Source organism: Ruditapes philippinarum, unplaced genomic scaffold (assembly GCF_026571515.1).
Source record: "Ruditapes philippinarum isolate M1 unplaced genomic scaffold, ASM2657151v2 ctg4651_1_1_1_1, whole genome shotgun sequence".
Taxonomy (NCBI): Eukaryota; Metazoa; Mollusca; class Bivalvia; order Venerida; family Veneridae; genus Ruditapes; species Ruditapes philippinarum.
In genome coordinates, this window is record NW_026855580.1 from 34,818 (window position 1) to 58,464 (window position 23,647).

The 23,647-nt window shown below is 30.3% G+C and overlaps 1 pseudogene; it reads left to right on the forward strand.

Annotated features, from left to right (window-relative positions):
* The first annotated feature begins 516 nt into the window (after nt 1-516).
* Nucleotides 517-19,184, forward strand: LOC132743777 (cleavage and polyadenylation specificity factor subunit 2-like; annotated as a pseudogene).
* Nucleotides 19,185-23,647: the final 4,463 nt, after the last annotated feature.

Consider the following 23,647-nt stretch of genomic DNA (forward strand, 5'->3'; position numbering starts at 1 on the left):
GGTATCCCTAAAAAAACTAGATAAATCTGACACGCAGCCTATAAAACACATCAGATGACTAGGTAGCGCGATAGCTCAGTTAGGTTAGACCACTGAATGTCTTTCCTGAGGTGCTGGGTTCAATCCTGGGTAAAGCCCTTGGCATTTTTCAGAGACAGTTTCAGTGTTTTCCACCTACCCAGAGGTTTACTGGTAAGAAACCCAGGTAATCCTCGCATGTATCAGTGCTATACACTGGGCATGTAAAACAACCAAGGGGTATTTTCAATAAGAGCTAGGGACTGGTTTCCGGATTCCCTTGTATCTCATAGCTGTCTCTAGAGTCTGGTGAGGTAAGGACCCTACTGGAAATAAGTGCTTGCACTTTCGAAGGTTATCCTTGACCGCCCAATCAATCAATCAATCAATCATGACTGCTCACTAGAAGCTATTGAATCTGACAGTACACCCAACAAAAGAAAACATTCTTTTGTTACTACATTTATGTAATGATTCCTGTATGTCATTGACATAGACATGAACTTCGTGGAGAATGTTTGGGAAATCACTGAAGCACACTTGAATCAGTTAAAAACAAAGACAAGTCTGTATATGTGGTTGTTTACTGTTTCATTCAACAGTTATACCCATGATCTGCAGCTGCTAGAAGGTACCCCTACAATTATTTTGTCTTGTAGAGTAATTTTTACTGTGTTAATTATAAGGTATTTCATTAAAAGGTTGATAGCTTTTAGGTCCCTTGGTGTGAGTAATGTTTTTTTCCAAATGGCATTAATGAAAAATTCAATGACTTTTCTGGTGAGGAAAACGTTCCAATGTGATAGAAAAAATTTGAGGATGATTAACAAATTACATTTGGAGATTTTGAATTAAGAATCATAAGAAAAAAAGTCTGCAATTGAAGAGTTCTTTGGGTTTGTATAAATGATATTGTACAGGATGGCTGAGTTGTTAAGGTTGGCCTCTTCACATCATTTCATTCTTGGATTTCATTCTTGGCTTCAGATCCCAACACCTTACATTCTGTCATGCAAGAAGCTATCCAGTTAAGCTTACAGTGTTCTTCTTAGATGCCTCATTGCCCAAAATTGTGAAAGAAGTCAGTGAAAATGAGTACTGGCAACACATTGACAATAAAAATAAAATGTAGCTGTCAACAAACTGGACACTAGCTGGAAATACACTGGAAATAGACTTCCAAGAAATAGACACATGACAACAATGTACAATATTTCCAGATATAACTTTCTAATATTTGTTTTACAACCCTCACATGTTTTGAAATGTTGGTGGGGCACCTCTAAATATATTTTTTTTTAATGGTAATGTCATTAAATCAAGACTTGATAAGCTTATCTCAAAGTTCCAGCATTTATATGATTCAGATAATCTTTCAAAATCTAGAGACATGAATACTTATTTCTGTGTATCAAACGACAAACTAACAACTATCGCCTATACATGTATTTTCGCCAGCCCACACATATTAATTTCATGTGCTTTTTATTGCAGTGATATATTAAACAGATTTTTGTTATCGGTGTGAAGGTGATTGCAAAACAGATAAATTGCACATTAATTAGAGATACAGTCATGCCTCGTTTATCTATAATCATTTAAGACTTCGGGTTTAAAAAAAATAATGAGAAATTAAAGAGATTGATATTTTTCTTGGTTTGATTTAAACTGGAAAAAATATCTCCTTAAGAAAGAGATAAAAAATTATCAGTATAAAAGAAAAAAAAAATATTGAAACAGATTTTCAAATAGAAATTAAATTTCATAGATTAATGTTTACTGCTATGTATAAATAAGTAGTTAGTATGATTATATGCTAGAGCTCTAATGTCTGTTTGAGGTAATTGATCCTATGGTTTAGTGGAACAATTTCTACAATATGCTTGTTAGCTGGTGGTGGCAAGTTCAAAACCCTACCCTACCCAGGTCGTGATTTTTCTTATAGATAGATTTGCATTTTCCTATTACAAATTTGAAATGTTCATAAAAATCTGGAAACAAAGTGATCCATCTGAAGCATTAATCACAACAAAATTACAAGAGAATTGCAGACTCGGTTTGATTGAGTCTGTACATGAGGGATAATGAATACGTGCAACATCCCTCACGCCCCCTAGCACCGGCTTGAGTGGTACTCAATTCTCAACACTTAATAGTGCTGGCATCAATGATCCCGAAGGACCAGAAAAATATAACAACACTGAAGTGAAGTACGGGGCAACTTTTTACAGCTGCCACACAGCACTTGACACCTGCTGTTGTGAAGTATAAAAATCTGGAAACAAAGTGATCCCTCGGAAGCATTAATCACAACAAAATTACAAGAGAATTGCAGACTCGGTTTGATTGAGTCTGTACATGAGGGATAATGGATAAGTGCAGCATCCCTCACGCCCCCATCACCGGCTTGAGCGTTACTCAATTCTCAACACTTAATAGTGCTGGCATCAATGATCCCGAAGGACCAGAAAAATATAACAACACTGAAGTGAAGAACGGGGCAACTTTTTACAGCTGCCAAACAGCACTTGACACCTGCTGTTGTGAAGTATAAAAATCTGGGAACAAAGTGATCCCTCGGAAGCATTAATCACAACAAAATTACAAGAGAATTGCAGACTCGGTTTGATTGAGTCTGTACATGAGATTACATTAAGATTGAAATATTAAAACAGCTGGTCATGAAATAATTATGACTTTTGTACAATACAGCACAGTTATAAGTCTTATGGTTGATTTTTCTGTATATAGCACACTCACCTATAAACAGATATACATTTTGTAGATATATTTTCTAAGAGTTATTAATGGCTGTTCTAATGTTAAACTGACATTTTCACATTAATCTTCATTATTATGGGAAAATTTTAGAGAACAGTATATGTCAATGTACTGATATATCAGTGGTATAATATTTATTGTTAAATGGTATAAACCTATATCTAATGATATATAAGTGTAAAAATTTATTAACAGTAAAATTATATTGCTTTCGTAATTCATGGTCTATTCTTCCATTGTTCTTCTTAGGTGCCTGTTTAAAATAATGCACAGAGGGGCAGCTGAGGTTTTCCTCCACCTGAGTAAACCTATAAAGTTGTCATATGACCTATACTGTGTTGGTATGACGTAAAACCCAACCAAAGACAACAAGAAAACCTATAGAATAGGGACTTGAAACTCATTAATATTAAGTTAAGTAACAACTTAACAATAAAGCTTACTGTAGTACATGGGTTTGAAATTATTTCGATGGATATAAACATAAGAATCAGACTTAGAAAAACACAAAATGTAATTACATGACTTGAGTTTGGATTTATTTTAAGTGCATCATTGACATACTTAATATGAAATAAAACTCTGGGAAACATATCAACAAGAATTTCAATGTTTGCATACTCTTATGAGAATGAACATATAATTTTGCATTCTGAACTATTAAAGGCATAATTGCTACTGTTACAGCAGTTACATAAAGATATTAAGACTTAAATTAAGTAGATTGAAAACTACGTCTTATACGGTAATAGAATTTACCTAATAACCCAGCTATGAAAAAAAAATCTAGCTCACACCTTTATTGCCCACAATATATCTAATATTTGTGCGTATTTCATTTATACATATACCGTAACAGCAGTGCTAAGACAAAATGATATTAGTTGATTTCTACGCTATAACAGCTAAACATCGCATCATTAAAATGGTTGTTATTAAAAACAAACCTACAATTTTGTTGTGAAACTTTTTAATCACCTTCTCAGCATGAAAGAAAGATAGAAACAAGTTGTTGTTGACTTACCAAGAATGCATATTGAGTTTGTTATGACACATTGTTCATATTTTGTTATAATTATGTGTACACCATTTACCTTCATTATGACTAACATATATATGTGGATGGTACTCATTATAGATCTTGTTCATTAGATTTATAGGTTAACCGTGTCAGATTAAGTTTACATGCATAAGCAATTAAAGGCCATGTTCCCTTTATGAATTGCAAAAATATAGAATTCATCTGTTAAATTTCTTGCAGATTTTCTGCTACATTCAGAACATGCAATTACGTGCTTTCATTAGGAAATTTAATAGCTTTATGAAATAAATGATAATGATAAAAACTGATGGGAATTGCTATTGTATAATGTGTCTCTAAAGAATTCAATGATGTGGATAAAAGAAATTGAGAAGATTTAATTTCTATTGATTTCATACCTGTACTATAATTAGAATTTTACAATTTTCATGAGGACTGCTTCACAGTTAAAACTTATAAACATACAATATTTGAAAATGGAATAAAGCATATTGCCAGAATTAATTTGAAAACATGTCCAATGGAAAATGTTTCACCTCACAATTAACAAAAGCAGACCAGGAAAATCAATCACATTATCATGGAATTTTATAAGTGATAATGTCCTGGAGCATTAAATGCAAATTTTCCCATTTAGGAGTATTTAATTACAAAACTCAAATACCAAAGGTTACCAATGCTACATTATCAGTGGTTAAAGGTATTGCAACAGATACATTCAAGGAAGTAGGAATTAGTAGCATTTTCTGACAGAAAATTTCATGGTATGTTCATGGCATCATGGAAAATTGATAAACTTCATGAAAATATCATGGAATTTATAATCAAGGAGTAATGAACTATGTAAGAAATATTTTTGTATACTGTACTTACTGATCAGATGTTGATTTTTTTTGATAAATACAATTAATTTAAGCTCTTTATTTATAAGTATCATAAAAACTGGTAGGTCTACATGCATAACATAAGTGCTTTTAAATTACCACTTAGTACTAGTCTATGCAGAATACTAGAATACAAAAGCGATATAAAACTCTTCTGAAATATCACCAATAATTGCATCTGATTGTATCTTTCAGTTGACAGATTGTGATTTATGAGGCAGACATTTTCTTTAAAGTACCCCCAAGTTTTCTTAAGGTGACAGTTCTATGAAGAAATATATAGTAATTTTTATTTTCGCATTTTGAATGTTTTTTTGTTAGCCGAGATATATGGGTTGAAGTGAAGTGTGTATATCCCCTCCACTTGTGGAATACTTGCTTACGACTTTGTTTGCAATGTCTTAAATATATTATGGAACTCCACTGAGGTTAAAAAGCCTAAAAACATAGAATTTGAATTACTTTAACATAGATCAGCTGGGACACTTAAAACAGAAAGATATGCAAAAAAATAATCAAGAAATAATAATTGAAAATGGTACTTTTGTTAGATTACTTTTCAGTTTTGGGACTTTTTAGCTCATCCGTTTTGAAGAGTTAGTCAATCTTTTATCATCTTTGCATTGTTGTTGTCGTTGTGCAAAAACATTAATGTAGGCCACTATTCAAATATTACAAAACTTATCAACATGAAAGTTGAGAAACTTCTCATAACAGGGTGTAGTTGTTAGATAAGGGGCATTATTCTGAAAGCTATATTATTGTAGTTAACTTTAGAAATAAATTAACAATCAAGGGTTAAGACCACATGCAGTGCTCTCGTAAAGTAAAACCATGTGAGCTCTTTCAATTATCAAGCAAAGAGAAAAGTTTACACTATGCTTTACTTCTTTTGTGTTTCAACATTATGTTACAAAAAAACCGAACACCACTAAATACTTTACATTTACTTACAATGTTGTCTGAAATTCCATAAAGGGAGATAATAGAAATGATAACAGAACCATAAATGCACAGTTACCATGACGGAAAGATATATCGAGGGAATTTCCACAATACAGTCTAATTATGCCAGTGAAGTTTTGTAAATTATTCATTGGTTAGTTAGATACCACCAGGGTCAATGTATTTGTTGAAGTTTTAATTTCAACTTCTGCTATATATAAATGAAGGTACTATCTACATGTAATGAATAATTGAAGAATTCTCTTTGGAAAGTACTAATGATAGTTTGTACACTGCTGATTAATGATGATTGGTTTCCTTTAACATGCTTTAAATAGAGTGTCTAGTTAATGGCAGGGTTTTGTGTATTTTTGTATTCAAGCAAATGTGTTTGTACATGTATAAGACAATATTTTTTGAGAGAAAAAGTTCTCTTTGAATTGATTTGCAAAGAGGTGTTGAAAAATACAGATAGTGACACAAACTCCTAGGTTACTTTTAATGAATGCAGATTGAAATGTGATTTTTCAGGGATAGAAAAAAAATCTGTTAATGCCAGAGGAGTTAACAAGTTGTTCATTAATATCTTATATTGTGTTCATTCTGGTTCTTATTGTGTCTTAAATTCATAAGCAAGGCTGGTTCCATCAAATTATCTCACATTGTGTACTCTTATGTTTGAGGCCATATTTATCTTGGGTTTGTTAAAAGAAAATCTTCAATCATAAGAGCATAGCAAATATTGGTCAGTGTACATCAATGTGATAACATTATACTGATAGATTTTAGGTAACCTCCAATTTTTAAAACAAGTTCTGATATGTTGCATTGACCAATTACAATAGATAAGGTAATCAGATCTGAATCAAGAATAGATTGTTTTTGCTCAAAAGTCGTTTAGTGCTGGATTAGTATTTCTATTCATGTTTAATTATTTCTATTGTTACCGCATAATCCTTGGTAATAAATGTTTGATGGTTAATAATTGCGATGTTTAGCTCTTAATCTCTGGGTAACAAGTAACGGCAGAAAGAATGTTTAAGGACCATTAGTTGCTGATTTTTTAAATTTTTTTTTTTAAAATTGGGTTTTAAATTTTGGGCGCCAACAAAGGGGTTAAATTATGGCGACTTTTCCGTTTAACAGGTGAATAAAGATTTTCAGGTGCTTTCCCTGTGCATTTTTTTAAAGGCCCCAAACTGGGGGAAATTTGAGTAGTTGTGCCCTAAAAAAAAAAATATTGATGTTTTTAAAAATGAAAATTGCGTTTAAATTTACAAAAATTTTTAAAACAAGTTAAATTAAAAATAAATTTTGGCGAGCCAGGGGAAATCATGCCCATTTTTTTATTCACAATTCAAAAAAAATTTATTTTTAAAAATTTTAAACAAAATGAAAAAATTCTATTTAGCACATACCCAAAATAAGAAACTGTTAACATTGAACTAGAATCTATCCACATTCTTATTGAGACGCAATTAGTGCATCACTAACATATATCACGTGTTGAATAATGCAAATGACATATCACATCAAAATATATACATTGCCGTTTTTACAGTTTTATATCAGTTTTGGAAATGTAATTGGAAATATACTTTTTACCCACTAAATATTAAGATTAAGTTTTGTATTTTGATATTGAAATCCCTTAAATTTTGAAAGGATTGTTCCAAATTCAAAGTATAGCAAGCCCACTGCACATTTTCAGAAGGTTCATGGTTAAAATCCAGAAGGTTGGGGATTTTTTTAAAAGAATTATTGATAGTTAAGATTCTTTCAAGATATCAACAAAGCTTTTAAGACATTTGTTCAGGACATTTTAATGAAAAATTCTCAGCTGGAGCATTTAACTTGAGGACAATAATTGTTTTGTTTGTGGCTTGACAATTACAAAAGATTATGTTTTTCAGCATCAGAAAGTATCAATATATTTATTTTATTGTAATAGTTTAAATATCTTTATGAAAAAAAAATTTTTTGTTGAAAGAATGATCATAATTTATGATGACATAAAAACAATAATAAGATAATACATGTATTTTGTTAGGATAAGCAAGATATACCGTACATATTAATGATAGATTATAAACTACATGTACTGAGTGGTCATTGGAAATGTAACTAGTGGAAAGTCAATGGAACTTTAACTACTGAGAGGTCAATGGAATCACAACTCCTGAGGGGTCATTGGAATTGTAATTGCTGAGAGGTCAATGAAATTGAAACTATTGAGAGATCAATGGAATTGTAACTATTGAAAGGTCAATAGAATTGTAACTACTGAGAGGTTAATGGGATTGTGAATTTATATTTCAGTTCATATGGGTTTAATGCAAATTAATTCAGATAATTAAAAAATTTGTTTATTTACTTGTAGGTTGTGCTATGCAGTGAGCCTGATTTACAGAGTGGCTTTTCTAGAGATTTGTTTGTTGCATGGTGCGGTAATCCCAAGAACAGCATAATTCTTACCAACAGAACTTCTCCAAAAACTCTGGCAAGATGGCTCATCGACAATACAGACAAGGAAACGGTTACCATGGAGGTTTGTTATACTGTTGCATATGAAATTATTCCATCTTTTCTTATAAGCAGGTGTTTTTGTCAGACTGACTGGTTCTAAAGGGAGCTAACTTGGAATCATATGCCTCACAACAAATGAAGGTGCAAATCCATCAAAGGTCTTTGATGTCTTGCATAAGAGGAAGCTACAATGTACTGCAAGAGGTTGGTTCTACTGTGTGACATTATGACCCTCTTGTGCCTGAAATTTTGCTTTTTGGAAAAAATGATTCATGTTTTACCAGTAAAAATGATAGGTTGCCATATATGATATTTCGCAGTATTGATGTGACTTAAATCCTTATCAAATCACTAAATTTTCGATATTAGCTCATATATAGATTATAAACTTATTTATTATAACACCAACATTTGACAATCATGTTTAATGACTTGTGATTTTGTAAGTTCACTCAAATAAGAGAATTTACCAGCCAATGAATACTCCTTACAAACAACAGACTTCATGTATATGTATGTCTCTCAATACATGTATGTCTCTCATAGTCACTTCCGTGTCATTAAAACGCAGAACCAGATTCAGACCGATATTATTTTTTTACATTTTTGTACAGGTACGAAGAATACGCCTTGAAGGGACAGAGCTTGAAGAATATATGAAGAAAAAGCAAGACAAAAAAACAAGAAGAGAAAAATAAAAAAGACACTGACAGGTATGGTTTTCAAATATACTTTAACATATTTATGACATATGGAAGTTTTTCTTCTGTTGTTATGTGGTTTGTTTGACATGTTCTTATATCATTTTATCTGCAAGTGTAAATTGTTCATCTAGGATTGTAACAGACATACATTTCAGCTGTATAATTCTTTTAGTTAGCTCTTTTGCCGGGGGTAAAATTTGTTGAAGTATTGTTTTTGTTAGTTTTTGTTCATTTTTTTCACCATATATTTAGTGACTTTGCATGAAATTTTTATGTTTCTCATAAGATATTTACTTCTTAACCAAATTTTGTAACTCCTTATTTAAATTATATGAAACAACTTTTACAATTATTAATCACTTAAAGAGCAAATTATTCGTGTCACACATATTTTGTTTTTATATTTTGAAACTGTCTTATTTTTGTATGATTTATCTTGCTGTGAATGATGTTCAGCTGTTTTGTATTGATTTCATTCTTGTGTGTCTATATGATATGGAGTCTATGCTTCTAGAAACACAAAGTTTTTTTGACACTTTTAACTTTCAATGTTTCATTGTTACATTGAAATACAAACGGTGTTTCTTTATTAAAGGGAGTTTTTTTTGAAATTTCGGAACTTGAAGTAATTTATCGAGATAACTGCTCCAATTGATGCATGTCTAGATCAATAACTTGTGTGTAAAAATTTCGGATTATTCGCTCACTCAGACTTTTCAGAATAACTATTCTAAGTGTGAAAATGTCCCAAAATTGAAAAGCGTTGCAACACTTTCACTCCAATCTGGGTTAGAATAGCACAACAGTACGATTTCCAATTCATTTCTAAGTGTTTTTCTTAATTATCTTTAACAGATCTTTCTGTGTTTAATATCCTAGTTGATCTATGTAGAAATTCAAATTTTATTTCTTAGACTTTTAACCTCAATGGATGTCCTTTAAATCAGTTACATTTTTATTTCCTTTTTCTCCTTAAAAACCTATTTAAACATTATGCTTAATAAAGATTGTAGACAGACATGCATAATTATACTGAAATCTATCATTACCTAAGGCTCAATATTCAACAATGAATCAATCAATATTTTGTCTTAAAACATCTGCTATTTGCTACAGTACAAATTAACCTGACATCTTGATATCTCAAATAACATAATACCTTACATGTTGCACAATTTGTTAAATAAATTTTGAAGAGATCTGCAGTACACAGTAAATCATTTTTGTCCAATAGGGAGAAAACATTTTGTGGGTGTAAAATTTTCTTAAAATTTATATTTGGTACATGAGATGATTGTCGTCAAATGTACTTGAAAACATTTTAAAAAATCTATGACATTCAGATATGATTGGAACTTTCACCATGTCCCATTTAATCACTGATTACATGTTGATTACTGGTTTACATTTTGTGCTCACTGGTTTACATTTTGATAATATCTGCAGATATCAGTCTTTGATAGATGGGTTGAGGGATGTTTCAATCTTTCATTATCCCTCATTTACAGACTCAATCTAACCAAGTCTACAATTTTCTTGTCATTTTGATCTTTTTAATGTTTCAGAGGGATCACATTTTTTCCAAATATTTGAAAAATCTTTTTTGATTGTTTAGGTATAAACTTAAGCTTCTTTTTGTTTTGTTTCTTTAAATTTCTCTTTTATAGAGTATAAGTAAAATCACAGTAGAAATCATTTTGTGCCCTTTTAGTTTTATATTTCCTGAATTATTTTGATGGAACATATAGTCGCTATTTTGTCAATACATCTTCATTTATTGACATATCTTTGACTTTAAGGCTGTTTATACCTTTTATGGAACTCTCCATTAAGTGGGTGACCCAAGTTAATAAGTTCAAATGTTTAAAGCTGAAAATAGATTTTCCTATTCTTTTCCTTATGGTTAACATAAGGACCATGCTTTAGCCTTTATATTTATTGACAAAGAATACATCTGTGATACAAATATTCTTTTTTTTTACATCCCACACAAAAATTTATATTTTAGGTGATGGCCACACAAAAAAGAAGCATAAAAAATGTTCATTAAAACTTATTTAAGATATTTGTGTCCTTCAGTTTATACTCAATATATCAAATTTCATTAAGGAACATATGTTTAATAATAGTGATATAACCAGAACATTTGTATACCTTAATGTTTCTTTATTCTTTATAAATCACATGTGAGCAACATATGTTATTGCTATAAAATCTTTGTTTTTATGTAATTGATTAGATCGGTTTCCACATGTTGTATAGAATATGGATTCTAAAAATATGATCATATAAAGTTGCAAGGTGACATAATATTGTTTACAATAACATGTTGATGAAAATTGTTTTCTGTTAGGTTGATGTTCCTATATTGCCAAGTGTCAATAGTTCTTTATTGGTATTGTTGCCATCCCTCATGGCCCCAACTTATTTTAATGGATCCCTTTACATTGTATATATTTCAGAAGAACAATTATTTTCATGACATTTTATTTAGATAGATACCTATAAATGTTTTTAGAAAACATATCTTACTAGATGTTTAGCTATGAACAATAAGGGACAAAATACTTCACCTAATCTAGATGTATTGTAAGGAACCTTTCTAGAATTTAATTGTCATATGTCTGATCAGATGAGAATAGCATGTCAGTCTTATTGTTGTTGTATTCATATTGTTGTTTTTAAGCAATTTTCATCATCTATGAGTGAGCTTCTGAATACCCCTGCAATTAAATCCCATGAAGCCTAAAAACCTTTTATTTTCAAAAGGGTTTGGTGTCCTTTTACACTTTCCAAAAAGTTACTCATTGGTCATATTTCTGAGCCATCTTTTATTTCTTTTGCATTTTGGTAGTTAGTACAGTAATCTTTTAAAAGGCATAAGATGCCTTTAAGAAAACATTATAAGGACAAATTCAAAGACTGCTAGAGTATCTTAAAAGGTTGCTAACCTTGTTGAGGGTTTAGATTGCTAGTACTTAAGCACCTTTTCAGCTTAAAGAATCTCGTGACAATTTCCATAAGACAATGCTATGTTGCTCATAAAAAAGACACTGGAGAGGAATTTCTATGTTATCTCAAATGTCCAGACACTGATTGATTATTCACTGAGAGATCTAAGTGGCTGGTCATTGAACAATAGGGAGAAAAACAAAATTCTAGCCTTAAATAATTGGCTATATTTTTTCAGATAAAAATGTCTTCACCAAATTTATTGATCTGGGGTGGTTTATAGGCTAAACTTGAACTTTTGAACTTTATAGCATATCATTTTTGAGGTCAAAACTTTTCTACATTATGTGAAAGTAAATCAATGCTTATTTTAACTTTAAGACAATATAATATGAATATATATGTATATCTAAAATGACAAGGAGTATAGAATATATACTTGATGACAGACATCAATGAAATATTTCATAGCAAGAGGTTTTTGAACATTAACTGAGATGTTTTGCTGTACAAATTCAGAGACATATCCTGTTTTTACCATTTAAAACTGCTGAATTTGTTAAATGGCCTTGCCCTGCTTTGATTTTTATTACAGTCCATTCAATATAAGTTTAAGAGATTTCAATATCTTAATAAAGAAATGTGTTACCAGATGTATAGAGCCTGTTCAAACTGCTTGGATATGTTTAATTTAACCTTATAGTTAAAGCAAATGACCTAATGAAGTTACTATTCATCCACATATATCTATTTATTTTATCACATTCACAACATTCTGATACATCACTTATACATTTTACAGGTTATTCTGCCATTTAATGCAAGGATATTGTAATTGCACATAAACAGAAATACAATACAGCTTCTTTGAGACTGGTATCATATATCTTATTGACATGAGTTGATAATTCTTAGTATAGGTGCATTCAAGACCTGCATTAGGAATTTTCAATTTGACCAGACCAGATATTATTTGCAGCTTCAAGTTCAATCCCGAAACACTTAAATTCTAAATTACAAAAAGGACAAGTCCAATTTGTAGTCAGAAAACAATTCACAAGCTCTTTCTATTGAAGATACCATAGTTTGAGCAATCATTAACTATTATTTCAGAGATGAATCTAGTGATGAGAGTGACACAGAGATGGAAGTTGACAGTGGCATACCTGTTCCTGGAACATCCAAACCAAAACATGATATTATCATTAACCAAGAGGTAATAAGTCTATATCTTTTCATGTTTTGATTTGAAATCATTTCTGTTCCTAGAAAATCCAAAACAAAACACGATATTATTATTAAACAAAAGGTAGTAAATGTTTATCTTATCATGTTTTGATTTGAAATCATTCCTGTTCCTGGAACATCCAAAACTAAACACAATATTATCATTAAATAAGAGGTAGTAAATGTTTAGCTTATCATGTTTTGATTTGGAATCATTCCTGTTCCTTGAACATCTAAACAAAAACATTATGTCATCATTAAACAAGAGGTAGTAAATGCATATCTTATCATGTTTTGATTTGGAGTCTAAACTTAGATTTAAATTAACCTTTTGGTTCACCTGATTTTCAGAGACTTTTTAAAGTACCTTTTTTCTGTGACATTGTAATACCATTCTTGAATATTTTTGTTATAAAGATAAAAATAATTCTTAGAAAGAAAACGCTCAAAATAAAAAGAATGCAATCTTCCTTGAAAATATATTGAATAGAAAATTTTGACCTACTTACTTGTGAAATATAAAGATGATCTTTATAAATGTAACACATTGGTACTGACATTTCTATACCATTAACAAGGACAACTGCTGTGTCTTCAAGAAGTGCAAAATGAGTTTTTTATATAAAGGAGGAAAGATTATTGTTAACCTTTTCCCTTATTTCCTGGAATTATTGAAGAAAAACTCGGACAGCCCCCCATGATTATAGAAATATTTACATATAAAAATATATTTTGTATCTTAAACTGTACTTATGCATACAACAACGTTTTAAATGATAATGATAAGGTTTTCTACATGTAATGCTTTATGGCATTAAGTTCATTAGTTCAAATAATATAATTTATTATTGACAGATCAAATGTAAAACTAGTGTAAACTGTATATGTTTTAGAACTTCTTTGAAAATTGAATAAAACTTATTTTAGTGTAAAGTAAGGTCAAGATTTTTCAAACAAGCTAAAAAGTCATACCCAATGTTTCCATATACAGAAGAAAGAATGAAATGGGATGAATATGGTGAAGTGATCAGGTGAGATTTTTCTTTTTTCAAAACCAAAAACGAAACAATAATTTTACAGCTGTGATCAGACTAACCAGTAGTTTTTTACTCTCAAGTAATTATTTTGTGCTGGACCACACAAATAATTAAAAATAAGCTCTTTGAATGAAGATAAAACTAAGTTTACTAGAGTATAATTTCCTCTTAAAATCAACACTTTAGATTAACATTATTTTATATTTATTTCTCTTTTCTAATAAAGGAATTATGAGTCTAGAAATTTTAACTGCTTTCACAAAGATAATGGAGTAAGAGAAACTGCGTTTTGTTTAATTTATGACTACTGACTCCAATAGGTAATATATGAGACATATAAACTATATTGTAAAATGATTTGTTGGTGTTTTTTTTCAGACCCGAGGATTACATGATTGCAGAGGCTCCAGTCGCAGATGAAACCATGTCCACTGTAAGTTATTCTAAAGTGTTCAAACATTTTCAATAAATGACATATTTAATAAATGACACTACACTTTTTAGCAAACAAGATGATCTCAAGTAAAAATAACAGAAAATATGAAACCTGCGTCCTTATGGCGAGAAAATCGAGATAAATAAGGCTTATATCAAGTTTCATTTACACTCTCTTGTTACATACACGGCACATGGAAAAGCAGCACGTGTTAACTAAACATCAGGTAACTAGAAATGTTTTTATATAGGAATGAGCAAAGTTCATTAGCATCTTTATCAAAATGTCTTTTTTTTGTAGGAAAAACTAGTTGCAGAATCCGACCAACTTCAAGGTAAGTTTTGATCAAATTATTTTAGTATTTACTTTAAAAAAGGATTTTTTTAATTTCCTGGTTAAATATGGAAAACATAATTACAAATTCTTAAACCAGATTTTATTCAAAAATAGATTTTGAATGTAAATGAAAATGACTTAGGTTTATAAAACATGTTGTGTCAAAGTTAAATCTATTCCCAACTGTTATGTTGACGTGTTGTCAAGGTTTTCTTCCCCTATGAATTTAGATTTTGATTTATTTATAGAATTAACAAATGGTTTTTAATATAAGACAATTTGACTTCTTTAGAAAGTATTTGTGGTGATTTCATGTCTATGATATTAACCTTGTTTTTTATTACTCTTCGTCATCACTTCGACTTAGAAAAAAAGTTACATTTATGTAAGATTTTTTCTTCCTGAATACAAAAGTGCTTATCTATGAATGGTAACATTTAGGCGTTTAAACTGTATTGCTTTTTTTGAGGAGGAAGGTGATCTTACTTTTTGGAAGAACATGGGACGTTGTTTTACGATATATCCTAATATGATTAGGGTTTGGTTATACCAAAATCACTTTACCACATTGTTGTGTCTATACATTTACGTTTATCAAAGTATTCATTCCTTGAAAGCTCAGAGAATGTATTTGCATTTACTTTCATCAAATTTATCAGAATTGCATGCTTACAAATTGTTACTTCTATGAGATATTCCACGAGGAATAAAAGTGTCATCAATATTGCTTTCTTGAATTATCTTAATAGTATGGCCATTATGCGGTACTTAAAAATGTCACCGATGTTTTATTACATTTTGTAGTTTTGACTGAGATGTATTGTTGAAGAGGTTACTTTTAAGTGGAATTCTAGAATATATTGTCAAACTGCCATGCCTTTTTTAAACGTGTAGCTACTTGTACTCGTTTTGGAGAGAAATATATTTTCTCTCTTGAGATATGAATATTTTGAGAGGTGTCTTAAAAGACCATGGGCATATATATAAGAAAACTCGCTGATCAGTAAGGCATCCAAGTTTTGCACATATAGTATATCCTGCAGTTATAGATTTTAGGTTGAAAAAACAACCAGATTATTTTTCTTGAGTGGACACACAAAAAAGAGGATTCAAGAGTGACCGGCTCATAAAAAGACTTGCGGTTCAAAAATGTTGGAGATGTATTGTCGCATAAATTGTTATTTATTCATAACCTTACATTTGTCTAAAAAAACACGTTTAATTAAAAACTATCTTAAAAGTTTTAAGAATCTAAAAACAATAATTGTAACTTTAGCCCCAGAAACCATTATTAACTAACGCACACTCGTACATTATTGTTGTATTAAAAGTGAAAGAAAAATAATATACCTAGGTCAATTTTTTCTGTAATCCAACGCCTTTCTGTCTGCTTTTAACTGGCGATATATTGCGTACAACACTATTTTAGATGTATCTGAAGTGCCAACTTAATGCATTGCTGTCACAGTAACACTAGACAGTAATACAAGTATACAATACATTGACTTTGAAGGACGAACAGACGGCGAATCCATGAGAAAAATACTGAATCAGATGAAACCAAGTTGTTATGTGATTGTACAGTCATTGTTTTAATCAATTTTAAAATATTTCATGAATTACCAAGCCAGTGGTACTTTATATAATTTTACGTAAAATTATGAGCAACTGGAGTTCACCAGTGTCATGGCTTAAATATTTAAAAATGTTCATGAGCACCCAGTCCAAATAGATAAATATTCTCTTGCCTAAATTATTCAATGCATTTAAGCTTAAGAATTAGATAAAAAGCTAGTTCAAGTACATGTTCCAGGAAACTCTTCAGACACTTCATCTAATGCTATACTACAGAAATGTTTGCAAATAATCTTTGCTTCACAGAATAGGAGAGAAAATCCTCCAATATTATAAGAACTTCAATTAAGTTTAAATGATTTTTATTTGATCAATCTTACTGCTTTATGGTGATTAATATATCATTAAATTAAAAAAAATCTGCATGTGTGTTATCAATAACAGATTTTGGTACATGGTTCTGAGGAGGCTACACAATCTCTGGCTGAATATTGCCGGAACACACAGGGTAGGATACAAGGAAATGTATTCACACCTAAAATTGGCGAAACTGTTGATGCCACGACAGAAAGTCATATATTCCAGGTAAATATATCATTTTAATTAACTCTTCATAAATATTCAATTGATATAATGATTGATATAATGATGGCATGAAGTTTCAATATTGACTGACGTCATGAGGAAACAGTCAAATATACCAATATACTCCTGCAATTATAATTGATATGATTTAAACAAGTATCAATTTTTAAAGAGTTCTTAAGAGCAATTATTTATTAAAATGATACCAAATATATTTATAGTCTTTCCTAAAACAGAATAATTTCATATTTTAGGTAAAATTAAAAGATTATGTCGTAAACGCGCTTGAGTTTTCAAAAGCAAAAGATGCTGAACTTGCCTGGATTGATGGTTGTATTGATACGAGTTTGCATAAAGCTGATCTGGATCATGATATGTATGATGATGATGATGTAAACACTGATAAAGGTAACATTGAAATATGTGATTGTTTTTGATTCACATATCTATTATTAGACCTTATATTATGTTGTGGAAGAGTAGTTTTGTTTCTGAACATTATTGTTAATAATAAGATGAAACACTTTAGTGTATTATTTTATATATGTCAAATATCATTTATTAAATGGTCTATTTAAATGTGTATAGTAAGATATGATTCAAGACGTTTTGAAGTGAAAGATTTGGAAAGAAATACATAAAATCTGTAATAGTGTGAAGCCATGACTATGCTATAAAAACTGAAGTTCACGATCCCATATTTCGTGCTGAAATCTAAATTAACATGTCACAATTGCAATAAATGGAAAGTTCATACTTTGTAAATGATTGATTGAAGAAAAAAACTTATAAATGTACGTAACACTTAATTTGTTTTATCAATGTTGCAATAGATTTTGTTTGAACTGAAACAAGGGAAGTAGCGAATAAATATTACATGTATTTACTTTCTAGTGCTAAAACCTAAAACAGGGATGGAAAATATCCCCAACTTGGAAGTATTACAATCACATCAGGTTTGTTTTTTGTGTGTTTAATTTCGATTTTAGTGGAATAAATTGTATTCTAGACAAGTTCTGTACTGATTGTTGTTTTCATTAGACTTGATTTACAATGTTTCTTTTGCAAATTCGCTGTAGGTTCCGAATTGAAGTGATTTCTCTGGAGAGATTTTGTCTGACAGGATCAGACATTAGCAGCTTAATAACATTCTGTTTCGGAAGTAAACAGTACACATCCTTTATTTTTTCTGAACAAGTTTTTTATGATTGAAAGACATCAGTAAAATCTTTTGTTTGCAAGATTTAAAGTTTTATATCTAGCGTATATTATTATAGGTACATTGTTTTTTGTTGCTTTTCATCATATTTGTTAAATTTAGACGCCCATATATCTGCTTCTTTGTTGTTCTGAACTTGATAATATACAAATTTTAATTTTAGCTTGTAATCAACCATTACGAGATGAACCTCAGGGTAAAAATGAAATATATGCATGTTTTTTACCATAATCGTTTATTAAAGTTAAGAGACACTGAGCATATGTAACTATAAATGATAACTGTTAATATGTTAGTATATGTTGATTTATCTGTTTTAGCTACCAGGTCACATGGCTGTTTATATCAACGAGCCAAAATTGAGTGACTTTAAAGTTGTGCTCCTACAGGAGAACATACAAGCCGAGTTTAGTGCAGGAGCTCTTGTCTGCAACGATACAATCGCTGTTAGAACGGTAAGTTGTATGTAATTATAAATATTTTAATCAGTCTTTTTTTTAAATTTTTTTTTCTCATTTTAATATTAACTTACGACTTTATTTTCTAAGGTTTATATGTCCTCTCCCTCGAAATTTTGTCTGGTGGCATGTATTGTCACCATATCATTATTTGACAGCTGGACTGCTTCTTCACGAATAAAAAGTTTGAACAAAAGCTTGAACGCAAATATGGGGCAAGTAATTTAGGCAACAACTTTGAAAACAATGCATTATCAACAAAGAAAAATTTATTCATTTTTTTTATTTCTTTTCAGAATGAGGCAGGACGTATGCAGTTAGAAGGTGCAATCTCAAAGGACTACTTCAAAGTTCGAGACTTACTGTACAACCAGTATGCTATTGTGTGATAGGAGAACATATTATATACATTGTTTTATCATACCGTTACATTATGATCTGTCATCACCCATTACGGAAACGGAGAAAAATGTTTTTATGGTGACATATTACTATTGAACTTGTTTTTGTACAACATTATCAATTTCAAAGTCATTTGTTTTTGTGAATAAAAACAGAGAAAAATTTTTTTCATAATGGTATAAAACCACTGATAGTGTGTTTGTCCAGCGATATCAATTTCATAGTCATCTGTCTTCATTCATGAACAAAGTGGAATAACATAGATATAACATGTAACAGTTCAATACTATATATCTGAACATAATTAGAAAACACAAAAGTGAAAATGTATTTTTAGTTAACATAATTGAAGAATGGAAACATTGATGTATCGACTGTCTTCTAAAATGTTGTTCTTAAGCTGATAGTAAATAAATATGTCATGCAATGTCTTAGTTTTATTTCATTTGTATTTTGAGGTCTACCTATTTCGTCAAATAATCTGTTTTCAAATGTGCCCTATTGAGTAAAATGTAACGGACATATGCTCATAAAATAAGGAAAATATTATGGTTTTCTTTCTCCATATTATAACACAAAAAGGTTCACTAATCTTGTGACAATGATACATGTATTTTTGAAGAGAACAAAGACCCCGAGCATTAAACAGATTTCCAACAAACCATTAGATCTTTAAAGTCATGTAGGCAAGCTGACGTGTCGAATGCCAATGTTAAGAGTAATTATCATAATGGTGTTTTTCTCTTATTCAGTGACGGCAGTAAATATTCACATGTACTTGGATGTTCTAAAGCAATTGTCACCAATTGTCACATAATCATGAGTTTGCAAAGTTCATTGTTGTGACCAATTAGCCTTATTTTATTTTGTTTATGTTCTTATAAAATAAAATCAACCTTCTCGTGGTCGTGGTATCTGATTTATATCACGTTCTAAAAAGAGCGTTGTGATGTTCCACAAGCGTCATTTTTTGCTAGAGACTACGCTCTTTGTGAAGGAAAAACATGAACAAAGTGTATAACTTGGTCCCCACATAATATACTTGCACCTGTAGATAAACTGTGTGACTTGTGTACATTCATGTTTTTAATCAGTCAACATTCTTTTTCTTTGATGTTAAACATCTCTTCTAACTAAACTTAAAATATCTTCTAAGTTTCCCATTGCCATCGGTTAACTTAGATAAGATCAAATTGTTTATGTGAAGTTGTTTAATACTGATAAAATGTATAATTTCGTTATTGCTTTTTTGCCCTGTGAAGATTGCGCATACGCGAAATGCTACTTTCGTTTCTAAGGAAATATCGTTTTGTAAAAAAAGTCAAAATATGGTATAACATTTTGTATCAATTCATTTGTATCACGAAGCACATAATATTTTAAACCATTATTATAGGGACAGCGAGAATGTAACTGGTGGAATGAACCTTGAACTCAATCTGTTATTTGGTTTATTTACTCTGATAATTCAAAAAAAAACATTAAAACAACATTCTGTTACACGATAATGCTTATTTTACCTTGCACACAATTTCTAAATTCTATTATATGAAATCAAAATATAATATTTCGGGTACTACAGAGTTTATTAGTCTGTAAGTACTCTACTTTTATGACAGATAATAATTCAGTCAGTCGCCTAAAACAAATTATGTTACATATAAAAGACGCGTGTAATACGATAGAAGCTTTGTTCATAGGTAATTTGGGTTTTCTATAACTATATGATTATCACATATCAAGCACAATGCATGAATATTTAATGTTATAATATGACAGAAGGTTAAACTTCGGACAAGACCTCCAATATAGACTTTTGTGAACCTTACTATCAAGGCAAAAAGTTATTACTATTAATAATCAGAATTCGTTTCCTGTTCTATAGACATACAACAATAATAGAGTAACAATCCAGCTTACTTTATAAAGTACAAATTACTGTTTCATTATATAAACTGCTAAATACCTCATCACAGTCGAGATACACATTCATCATGTATAACATATACCAATGTTCACTTTAAAACATGTCTGTATGTATTAAATTTTACCATGTGGACATACGGTTACCGTACTCAAAAATATGGCTACATAAAATTATTCTTTTACCATTTTTGTATGTATCTTTAGTAAAAATAATAGATTTCAATTAAGGTATCGCTAAAGACTCGGCATACATAGTTTTGCGATGCGTGTGATGATAACGTATGTTAATGTGAGATGATTTCAAAAGTTTAATGTTTCTTTTGCAAAATCAACAGCAAAATAAGCCAAACATGTGTATTATAAGTTATGTGAAACATTGACATAGCAAAAGAATAATCAATCGCCTAAACACAAGAATATTACTTAAAAAATACAAGAGTGATAATTGATCGCATTACAACATATCACATTCTAATGAGGCGTGAACTTCTAAACTAAAGTGATACTACTGATTTATAGAGGGACATCACAGACCTATAATTTCCTTTTCTAATGATGAGTTAATGAAGGGTTAATACGTTTAGTTTTATGGCCCCTTAAATTAACTTTGCACACTGTGAGGTTATTGTACCAACTTTATTTTTCCTTAACCAATGAAAACAAAAAGATGAACAAAATTATTTCCTTATAAATAACTTGAAAAATATAAAATGATATAAAGTATGTATATAAATAATTAATAATATAAAATCTTATATCTAATAAAATCGTCCCCTTAGTGCAATAACGTACTAAATGCTTCTAGATTTAATAACAGTTATTGCACTAAGGTGACGATATATTGTTTGTTCCTTATAATGTGATCATACTGAACTAATTGAGGGAACACATGTCTTTGCGTCAATTATTTAAGATAGAAAGGTAAAATAGATATAAAATATCTGGTCAGACTGTGCCTGTCTGATAGCTTGCCTGGCTATACACTGATGCGACTGATAAGGCAAGATATTTACAGAGTTCAATAAAAACTTTTTCTTCTTCTCATAAACACATTTGTCAACCAAAAAACTTTGGGTGTTTTTCTTAGTGCTAAAGTGCTTCTTCAAAAGCCAACAATTTAAGGCTATTTTGTAGCTGATGTTGCTTAGAAACAAACTGTAATCGCAAAACTTAAACTTCTTGATAATAGGTGTAAGAAAACAACTAATTCATGACTCGTGGATTAGCAGTTTCAACTTTTTAACCTCTTATCAACAGTTCAATTTCAAATGAATTGCGCATGATGCATGGTAATGTGAACAAACAATAAATAATTCACAAATCTTTACCCAAAATCATTGGCTATATCCTTATCTTTCCCTTATCAATACCACGTGAAAACTTTACATCAAACGGATAAATCATTAAACAAGAAACTTGCAATAAAATTGATTACACCAAGCATTAAAAACATATAATGGTTTTTGTGTCTCCTAAAGAAAATAATGCTGAATATGCAATTATGTTTCATAGAGGTAGCAAAATGTAAACTTAGTGGAATTTTATAGCTATAATGCCAATGACCATTTATTGGAAATTTTTTGAGATCAAACATATATTATTTTTGGTTAAATGAACGTTTTCTTGATAATTATGTATATTATGATACATATAGTTTGTTATGAACTTATGACATACTTCTATCGTTCTTATTTTGTTTGACCTTGTCTATGAGTAGATGGTTCTTATTGTAGGTAAAATTTATAAGATTTTTATGAATATTGTTATACTAATCATTTTCGAACAACTCCCCTCACAGATCGAATCCCGCCTGGGGCTATTGTATCTTTCATGTGAGAAAGCTATCCAGCTAGCTTACAGAACGTCGATAGTCTTACTCAGGTGCCTGCTCGTGCCTGAAATAATGAACAAAAGGGCACCTGAGGTCTTCCCCTGTCAGTAAAGAGAATCACTATATGACCTTTAGTGTCGGAGATAAACCAACTAACAAATGTATGGAAAAATAGTAATTATAATTATCATATCTTCAGTTTCATATGTAGTAATCTGTTTCATCATTTGCAACAATTGTTAAGATTGCAATATAATAAATAGAAAAAGGCCTACAGATTTAATATGGTGAAAGTTTTATTTTTTGTGTAATTCATCACAAGAAAATCTATCAGTGGTTTCAAAGAAAGGTTTAATTCATTACACAATGAAATATTTTTCTCTAGTTTACCACAATATGTGACATTTCTTCTTTAGGGTAAATGTCAAAAGACGAAAAATTGAATGCAGGAAAAGAACATTTAATAAAAATTAGTGATTGGATTCTAATCTAACTATATACTGCATATTGTAAGTTATGAATTGAATATGGGTTTTGAACCCATAGTATAAAGTAACGTTTCATATCTTTGTCTAATATATTTAGCATTTAACACATATTCACTCATACATGTTTAGTAATGAAACACTATAATTAAAATTGCAGTCTCCTTCCCCTTTTATTTCAGTAAAATGATCAATAAAACAGGAATGAGAGTAACATTTAAATGCAGTGTACGAATATTTTAAGATAAAGATGCAGGACACTTTATATCAGCTATTAA